Below are 9,329 nucleotides of genomic sequence, written 5' to 3'. Positions count from 1 at the left end.
CAGCATGCCCCCTTTATTGGTTATGCCCTGCTTCTCTCAGGGAACCGCTCCTTGCAGTCAGTGCTTCACAGGACAGTTTTAAAACCAGCATCCTTCTCGGCAAAGCCCATTCGAATCTGGCACAATATTAAAGTTTAAAAAGTATTTCTCCTTTTACCAGGAACATGAACACATATTTTAGGGAACACACTGCCCAAAGCCTAGCAGGAAACAGCATCGATAATAAAAGCGTAGACTTTTACTGAGGATAATGACACTGTCTGTCTATGTATTGGCTTTTCTTCTCAAGGTACATCCATGTAGATTTGTCCCATTTCATCTGTACAGCCATATCTACATGATAGCTACTTTCTTCAGTTTACCAATGAAATAGTTGAGATAAAGAAAGTTTAAATTACTTGTTTTGAGTTAACGCAGTTAGTCAGGAAAAGAGCCAGATGCAGAAAGAGCGTCTTCCTCTAGCCCCCTGACAGCGATCTAGTCTACTGAAGCTGAACCTGCTCTTTGTTCTGTTTATCCAGCAATCTCCCTTCAGTGGGTGTAAGGTGGTGTCTGTGAATATGAGCCATACAGTATTTCTTCCACAGAGTCACTGATATTTTAGTATCTTGATGGTGACTAGGCCTTGTGGTGTCATTTAGGTGATGCTACGTCTGGTGATATGACTCATTTATCTTCTAGAGCCGCAGCCCTGAAACTTTTTAACTTTTTAGCTCCTTTTGCCTTTTTTTTTTAATAGATAAGGAGTGTGGTAAAATTATACTTGCTGTAGTGAGAAAATGCTAAAGCTGAAACTTTAGTACTTTGGCCACCTCACGCGAAGAGTTGACACATTGGAAAAGACTCTGATGCTGGGAGGGATTGAGGGCAGGAGGAGAAGGGGATGACAGAGGATGAGATGGCTGGATGGCATCACTGACTCGATGGATGTGAGTCTGAGTGAACTCCAAGAGTTGGTGATGGACAGGGAGGCCTGGCGTGCTGTGATTCATGGGGTCACAGAGAGTCGGACAGGACTGAGCGACTGAGCTGAACTGAACTGAACTGAGCTGAGAAAAGAGCTGGACTGAGAGTCAGAAAATTTAGGTGCACATCTTCACTCTGACTTTTCCGAGTGACCCGGGCACGTCTGTTGGCTTGGGCCAGCTTAGTCCTGCCAACCATCACCTGGGAATGAGGGGGTTCTGGTGAGGCGAGGGGCCTTTGTCAAGTTTACAATGATGCTGAGCAGCTGATGCGTGGGATCGTCAAATAGTTTCACTTTTTCTCACAGTTTTCGTGGCATTACTTCATCTTTATGTCTCACTCCTGAATTTATGAACTTGCAATCAAGTTCTAAGTTTGTGTATCCACAGACATACATGCTACTTCTCTGAGAGCTGTCTGCTTAAGAGAAAAGGACCTCACTCCTCTCTTTCTTAGCTGAGTTCTCGCGATGTGTATAGCTCATGGCTCCTCAACCTTGGTGCTAATGAGACTTTGGATCAGATAACTCTGAGTTGTGAGGGGCTGTCCTATGCATTTTAGACTGTTTATCAGTTTAGGTATTTTAGGGTGCCCTATGCATTTTAGGGTATCTGATGCATTTTAGAGAGTTTATTTTAGGGGATTTATCCAGCCTGTACTCACTGGTTATCAGCAACAACCTACCTGTTCTTATCACAGTTATGATGATCAAAAAAATCTCCCGCCCTTGGCAAATGTCCACAGGGAGGATGGAGGGCAAAACTGCCTACAGCTAAAAAGCACTGGCATAAACTGTGTAATCCAGCCTCAGAAGACTTGTGTCTGTTTAATACAACTTCAACAATTTAAAAATATGTGGTATGTTTGAACAGCACTTGGTTCAGAAACAATGAAAGAGACTTTTATTTCATAATTCAAGATACTTTGTGAAATCATGCACATTGCTCTTTGAAAGCACGATATAGCAGAATTGGGTTTTTAAATAACTAATCAAATTTTTTTTCCAATCAGATAAGCTCTGTTCATTTAAGTCAGACATGTTCTTTAAAGGAATCTGTATTTTGGTAATCAGGATTAAAAGACCCAAATTTTTATACCGCAGAGGAAATTCTTTTGTAGAGTTCACTACGTGACAGATGACATTAAACCACAACCACTGCTGTTTGTTCTGCAGGTGAGATGATGACAGGGAAGACATTTAAATGGTATATACATTTTATATCAAAATTTTTGAAAATTAAAATGTGTGAGTTTAATTAGAAGATGTACTTGACAATCTAGATGTCCTGAAAAAGGAACTATAAAATATTCATGAGAGGAAAAAGCGAAACAAAATTAATTTAGTAGTTATCTTGACTTCAGTAGAGAAAAGCATTTTTAGTACCCAGAGACTTAAAAGTAATAGTATGTCACAGATGATAAATTCATTGTTTGACATGGTAAATAGGCCCACTCAGTTGATATATTTGAGGCCCCTGTAGCTCTGACATTCACATTGTTATTGGAAAATCTTTCCTCCCACAACTCTAAATAAATAGGAAAAAAAAATCCTGTTTAATAACAGGGAGGCCAGAATGGCCAAAGGAAGTAAACAGGAAGCCATTTACTTTGCATTTGCTTCTGTAACCTGACCTGAAGGAGAATTCGTGCTCAGGAGTCTCTGTGAAACTCTTGTCAGGGGATCTCTTGAGTGAGTAGCCAGTGGGGCTGTTTGGGGGGCTCTGCGTGTGGGGGTCTTCACTGGAGTGGCTATTGGAGCTGTTTGGGGGGCTCTGTGTGTGGATGTCTTCACTGGAGTGGCCAGTGGGGCTGTGTGGGGGCTCAGCGTGTGGGGGTCTTCACTGGAGTGGCTATTGGAGCTGTTTGGGGGGCTCTGTGTGTGGATGTCTTCACTGGAGTGGCCAGTGGGGCTGTGTGGGGGCTCAGCGTGTGGGGGTCTTCACTGGAGTGGCTATTGGAGCTGTTTGGGGGGCTCTGTGTGTGGATGTCTTCACTGGAGTGGCCAGTGGGGCTGTGTAGGGGCTCAGCATGTGGGGGTCTTCACTGGAGTGGCCAGGGGAGCTGTGTGTGGGCTCTGCATGTGGGGGTCTTCGTTGACTGGCTCTGGTCCCCTCTCCTCACGTGCTGCCCTGAAAAGGGATTTTCTTGTCCCCAGCTTGTGCCTGTGACTCTAGTCTGAATGAAGAGAATTCATTTCTGTTTTTCTTTCTAGAATCTTTTCTTCTTTCCCTCAGACTTGCAGAAATCAAACCATTGCTTTCTGGTGACCTTCTGCATGCTGCGTGGGCTGGAGGTGGTGATTTAGTTGGGCTAGTGCAAATGGATAAGAGCAGAAGAACACGCAGAGATCAAAACTTGAACTGGGAAGGCATCCACGGATTTTCCATGCTGAAGGTTTGCAGAAGTCTCTCTCTTATTTATGTGAACATATAACTCAACTGATTGAAAGGTATGTGAACATGTGCCTTGCCATACTTTCTTTCTAAAAGTTAGTTTCTCCATCAGGAAATCATCCATACTTTCTTTCTTGGCTTTCCCAGGAACTGGGGTTCAACAGAGAACACGGGAAGGTCTTTAGGAGACTATTTAATTTTCTCAAAATTTGAGTCCTTTAGTCAGGACTGTGAATCCTTAGTTTTCTTTTACAATTAGAAAAAAAATATTGATTATTGATTACCGATCATCTGGAGGTAAAGGCTTAAGTGGAAGCAATAGTTGTGAGAGCAGTGGGAAGCCACCTAAGGCCTCTGAAGCGATTCTGTAGTTCACAGTTTTGTTAATAAATAAGGTTACTCTGGTTGCTCCCTAGAGGTGGATCGAAAGGATCAGAAAGTATGTTGGAAGACCTGTTAAACTATTTTGGCTATCCGGGTGACAGACAGTTATGCAAAAAAGATGTTGATCATAGAAATAATGGAGTAGGGGGAAAATGGTTAAGTAATATTTTGTAGGCAAAACCAATAGGACAGAATAAATTTTATGTGCTGTGTAAGTAAACATGAGATCAGAGATGACGCCTGGGATTTTTACTTAAGGAACAGGATGTGCTATGTGTCATTTATTGATACAAGTAGCCATGGGGGAAGGAACACACTTAAAAAGAGGAAATTAAAATTTGAGTTTGAGAAGCAGAATATTTCCTGCCATATAGGTAGACAGGGGTGTCGCAGTCATCAGTGATTGCAACCTCCTAATATGAAGTGGTGAGCCCTGAAGGGGCTCAGGAAGGAAAGAATCCCTGCCACCTAGCAGCCACCAGGCTGTGGCCACTGCCTGCTGTGAGCGCTGAGGAAGCTCAGGATGTGAGAACATGGGACCTGAGCCCTGACGGCTGAGATGCCCGTCAAGGAGAGATGTCAGTGGGCCCAGGCTCCCGCATCTTCCCACACACAGAAAAGGGCTGCATTCTTTAACTTGGAGTGTATGGAAATGACACTGGTAGTCGCTCAGCTGTGTCCAACACTTTGCAACCCCATGGACTGTAGCCCTCCAGGCTCCTCCGTCCGTGGAATTCTCCGGGCAAGCATACTGGAGTGGGCTGCCATCCCTTTCTCTGGGGGATCTTCTGGAACCAGTGACCAAACCTGGGTCTCCCAACTTGCAGGTAGATTCTTTACTCTCTGAGCCACCAGGGGTATATGGTTTTCTTTAATTTACAAAACCTTCCGGCAGTTAGACTCCCTGCCTTTTTGATGCAAAGCATCTGTATGGCCTGGTTTCTCCCCTCCCCTTCCTCCTCTGAGCAGTTCTCTCAGGGTTGCTTGAGATACTATCTCCCGGGCTTGAAGTCCTGAAATAATTCTGCCAAATAAAACATGACTCTCAGCATTTAGGCTGCATGTAGTTTTTCAGTCGACAAGTTTTGGACGTATTGCTTTTGACAAGCGTGTAAAATGTAGAAAGTTTGTAGTTACGTATAGTCTGAGGTGGAAGGGAAAGAATTGTGCTGTGCTTGAGGGGGTAAAGGTGCTCACTTTTGTGGAACTTCCCTTTAGTTTTTTGGGGGTATTTAGTTAAGAAAAGCTGGCTCTTTAATTCAACCTTTTCTTACCCATCTGCTCACATGAGCAGCGTCAAAAACTAAAAATTCTTGTTTGATTGGCGTTGCTGTTCATGTTGCATTGATGATAGCAGTATGTTTGTCTTAACGGTAAATGAGGTGTCACCCTGGTTATCTTGGATAAGAAGACTCCTTTGTAGTTTAATCTTAGAGCTAACAGGTAATGGGTAATGTCATAGTGATACATCCCATCCTCAGAATCCAGTGATTTTCTTTTAATCAGTTGCACGTTACTGGTAACACTGAATCATAACCAGTTTTGCTTTTCAAAGAACCATGACCTTGTGCAACTGTATGGGGTGAATAGAAACATCTGGGTCTAGATTTAGAACATTTTATTAGAGCTAGTGATGTTTCTCTCTCTCTCTCTTTCTCACTATTTCTTTTTAACAGAGAATCTTAGTGCTGAGAAATGGAATATTTTCTGCCATATCAGTAAACAGGGATGTCACAGGCAACAGCAGTTGCAGCCACCACAGTGCTGAGCTCTGAGCTCTGAGGGAATTCCGGAAGGAAAGAGCACACACCGTCCAGCAGCCATCAGACAGCAGCCACTCCCTATGGCGAGCCCCAAGGAAGCTCAGGGTTTGGATGCAGTTACTGGCCCCAGATGGCTGAGGTGCATATCAAAGGAACGACTTCAGGGCATCCAGATTCCGCCATCTTCTCAAACATAGAAAAGCACTAAATTCTTTAACTTGCATTATCTGGTTTTCTTTAATTTACAAAAAAATGTTGCTGTTCAGATTATCTGCCCTTTGTTGCAAGCTTCTATATAACCTGGCTTTTCCCCTCGTCTTCTCAGAGCAGTTCTGTCTGCTGTCTCCTGAGTTTTGAAGTCCTAAAAATTCCCACCATATAAAATTGAACTCTCAACTTTTAGGTGGTGAATATTTTTTAAGTTAGCAGTACCTTTAAATTTTCCACAAACTGTCACAGTAAAATAAAATGACTTTACTTAAGGGATTGTCAAGAATGAGTCAGTTTTGCACAATCTAGTGAGTGTCTTCCAGAATGCTTTGTTAAACTGGAGGGATATGAAAGAAATCAGACTTTCACCACTTTGTGTTGTTTTTCTTCTCAAAATCCAATATATATTTGGGAGGAATAATTTTATGTTGACAGCTCAATATGAAATCCTAATTCATTTTGGATAATTTGGAAATGAAATGGGAGAATACCATTTGCTGAAAGATGGATTACACGGCAAGATTTATTTTGCATAATATATTTTTATGAGAATTTCAGAATTCAGAAGGGAAGGTATCCAGCATCTTCTCCTGCATAATATGCCATCTCTGAATATTTTCTTTAGCCTGTTTTGAGTTCCGTAGGCTTGGGAGGATTATTACTGTAAAAGTAATTTTAACATTCTCTTTGATAAAATGTAAAAGGAAAAGAGAGCATCAGTATATCATCAGAACAGATAATCTTACGGTTCAGGCTGGAGAAACAAAGCTTGACTTTCAAGCAGTTGCAAAGTATCTTAAAACTCAATTAGCCAAATGTTTGCATTTTTCAAACCGCAACTTTTTGTTTGTCTTGAACAAGAAACACAGTCTCACTATAATTTTCCTATGTGCTGTTTGAAGCTCTGGTTCTTCCTGTCTGTATTAGGAAGTAAAATATAATTTATTTGGATAAAATGGTTTCACAGCTTGATGGAAAGTGCATTAATAGAAAGGGAGCTTGGCAGAATTCGAAAACTACAATTGATCTCTAACTTACCTCAAGACTTGAAATAAATCTGCTTTTCCTCAACTACTATTACTTGTCAGTAGCATTCTGAAATATGTTTTAATAATAAAACACCTATGCAGAATCTAGTAAGTAATAATTTTCTGATTTCTTGTGGTAGAAATGCCAAGAGACTGTTCTATGTGTCTAAAATCTATGGTAGATTTCTGTATTTTGGCTTAACTTTGGAGTTCTTACTTTTTGTTAACGTTAAATTATCTGGATTGATTTTTGAATATACTTTTGAGTATTGGTAGAGACTGAAAGGAAAGATGATGTGACTTGAACACAATCCGGTTTATTCCCTGAAAGCTAGTGCTTAAGTGATTCAGGTTCAGCATCAAGATGAACTGTGTTAGAAACCTGTGTCTTCTACACATGAGCTGCAGGATGTTGGGCAAGTTATTTAACACCCTTCCTATAATTTTTAGAGTTGATTTGCAGCATTGCATTAGTCTCACATAAACAGCAAAGTGAATCAGCTACACACATGCCCACTTTTTTCAGATTCTACTCCCACATAGGTCATTACAGAGTGTTAAGTAGAGTTCACTGTGCTGTGCAGTATGTCTGTGTTAATTATGTGTCCTATATACAGTAGTCTGTGCATGTCAGTCCCAAACTTCCAATGCTTGCCTCCCCCCTTTCCTCCTTAGCAATAACAGTTTGTTACAAATGAAGGTATTTAATACTTTGAGCCTCAGTTTCCTCATCTGTAAAACAATACCCATTTTATAAGGTTGATTAAGTAAAACAGCGCCTGGAACAGTGCAAGCACCTAAGAATGTTTGACTATATTTGCAATACTAATTATTATGTCTCTAGCCTGCACTACTTTCTTACTGATGTTTCTCTAACCCAAGCTAACTCATTACAAAGAGTTTGTATTCAGGAAAGAAAGCCCACGTTTTGTTGATCTGAAGGTGGTACACTTCAGCCAGGCTAATGGACACTTTACTGCAAAAGATTGTTGCAAGAATTTATTTTAAAGTATTTTAAAAATGAGCTCATAATATTATAGAGTGGGAAGCATTCCTTGACTATATGGTCTAAATTCTGATGTACAACTGAAGAATTTAAGTTGACGCTTCCTCAGGGGTCACATAGCTACTGAAGAGCAGAGTTATTGTTATTAAACAAGCCTTCCAATTCCCAGTCCAGTGCTGATTTGTTAACACGTGCCACTTCATCGAGTCTAAGAAGACTTGAGAGGTCGGTTAGCACAAAAACACGTGAATGTCTAAGACTGGCCACAAGCAGGTTGCAAGTAATGTCATTCAGAGGAAAAATAGCTCTCGTGTGCAGTTACCAGATTAGCAGAACTCTAGATTCCTTCTTGGGATTTCCTTTTTCCCTCTTGCCTTGCCCAGTGACCCCAGGGTCATGCACCCAAGTAGGTTGCAGAGCTCCTCTGGTTTCACCCCCTCACTTGCCCTGGCTTCTCAATGCCAGACACAGCCTGTGTGGATGGTGGATTGTGATAGGGGCCCCATGGGCTCAGAATCCCCAAGGCAGGACGCTCCAAGCCCATTATTCTTTCTGAGAGCCTCATCCCTTTCTCTCGGTTCCAGCTTTGCCTCTGAAGGATGCTGGCTTGTGCTTAAAAGATGACAGTTCTTCACACACAGCTCCCTGTGGTCTTCAAGCATCGTTCCCCAGGATGCCAGCTCCCCCAAAGGCAATCTCTGTTTCCCTTTACCTCCCTGAAATGCTCAAGGCAGAAATCCACCATTTTCTCTTTTTCATTCCAGAAACAAAAGAGTTCATAATATACCTCTGAGACAATGGAGCTGCTTACTCACTCAAGCTTCAGATGCTAGCTCCTCATTCGTGTTTACGTGGCTCTGCATGATTTCATCTTTGGGGAGAGTACCGAATCCAGAAACACCCTCCTCTGGAGTTGAAGGGGGGTTTCTGGCACCACGCCTCGAAGTAGGGAGAGAATGAGTGAGATGAACTTGGCACGTAGAAGACCCTTTATCACTATTTTGAATAATTGCTTAAAAACACTAAAGTCTGCATCAAGGTACCCAAGTGATATAGCTATAAAAATAAAATAAAATTTTATTATATTTATTATATATTTATAATTTCAAGGTTTTCTTTTTTTTTGTCTCAAGTCTTGGTTTTTCTGCGATTAATCTCCAAGTGTGAGGGAAACTTGCCAATGAATTTGCAGAATGGGGTCCTTTTCTAAACTGAATTTCTAGCCATATAATCTCTATTCTAAGTGTGTGTCTGAATATATAGGTGTGTGTGGTTTTATAAAGGCACTTAACACTCTTTGGATTTAATAATGTTTTAGAGGATTTGAGTTCCTGTAACGTTTTTATTTTGGCCACATTCATAAAAACGTAAATACAAATGTAAAATAAATCCATGAATCTACCCATTATCCAGCTGCAGCTTTAAAACAGGCTGTAGTTGATAAGCTTCCAAATTTGTTTTAATGGCAGAGTTTCATCTCTGCAGCCAATTTGGATCACAAAGCAATTCCTATTTCAAGTGTTTGGCCCATAAAGGGAACAAAGTAGATGATTGTGGGTGACTCCTATCCCCATCATTT

At 41.3% G+C, this 9,329-nt stretch overlaps 1 long non-coding RNA gene across 1 annotated transcript; it reads left to right on the top strand.

Annotated features, from left to right (window-relative positions):
- Nucleotides 1–2,576: 2,576 nt before the first annotated feature.
- On the top strand, nt 2,577–8,842 carry LOC114110999 (uncharacterized). The gene is made up of 3 exons (XR_003587127.3): nt 2,577–2,656; nt 3,201–3,415; nt 5,420–8,842. It is a non-coding gene; the product is annotated as an uncharacterized LOC114110999 (long non-coding RNA).
- Nucleotides 8,843–9,329: the final 487 nt, after the last annotated feature.

Source organism: Ovis aries, chromosome 26 (assembly GCF_016772045.2).
Source record: "Ovis aries strain OAR_USU_Benz2616 breed Rambouillet chromosome 26, ARS-UI_Ramb_v3.0, whole genome shotgun sequence".
In the NCBI taxonomy this organism is placed as follows: domain Eukaryota; kingdom Metazoa; phylum Chordata; class Mammalia; order Artiodactyla; family Bovidae; genus Ovis; species Ovis aries.
The sequence above is the reverse complement of the archived record's forward strand: the minus strand, read 5'-3'. Positions and strand labels throughout refer to the sequence as shown.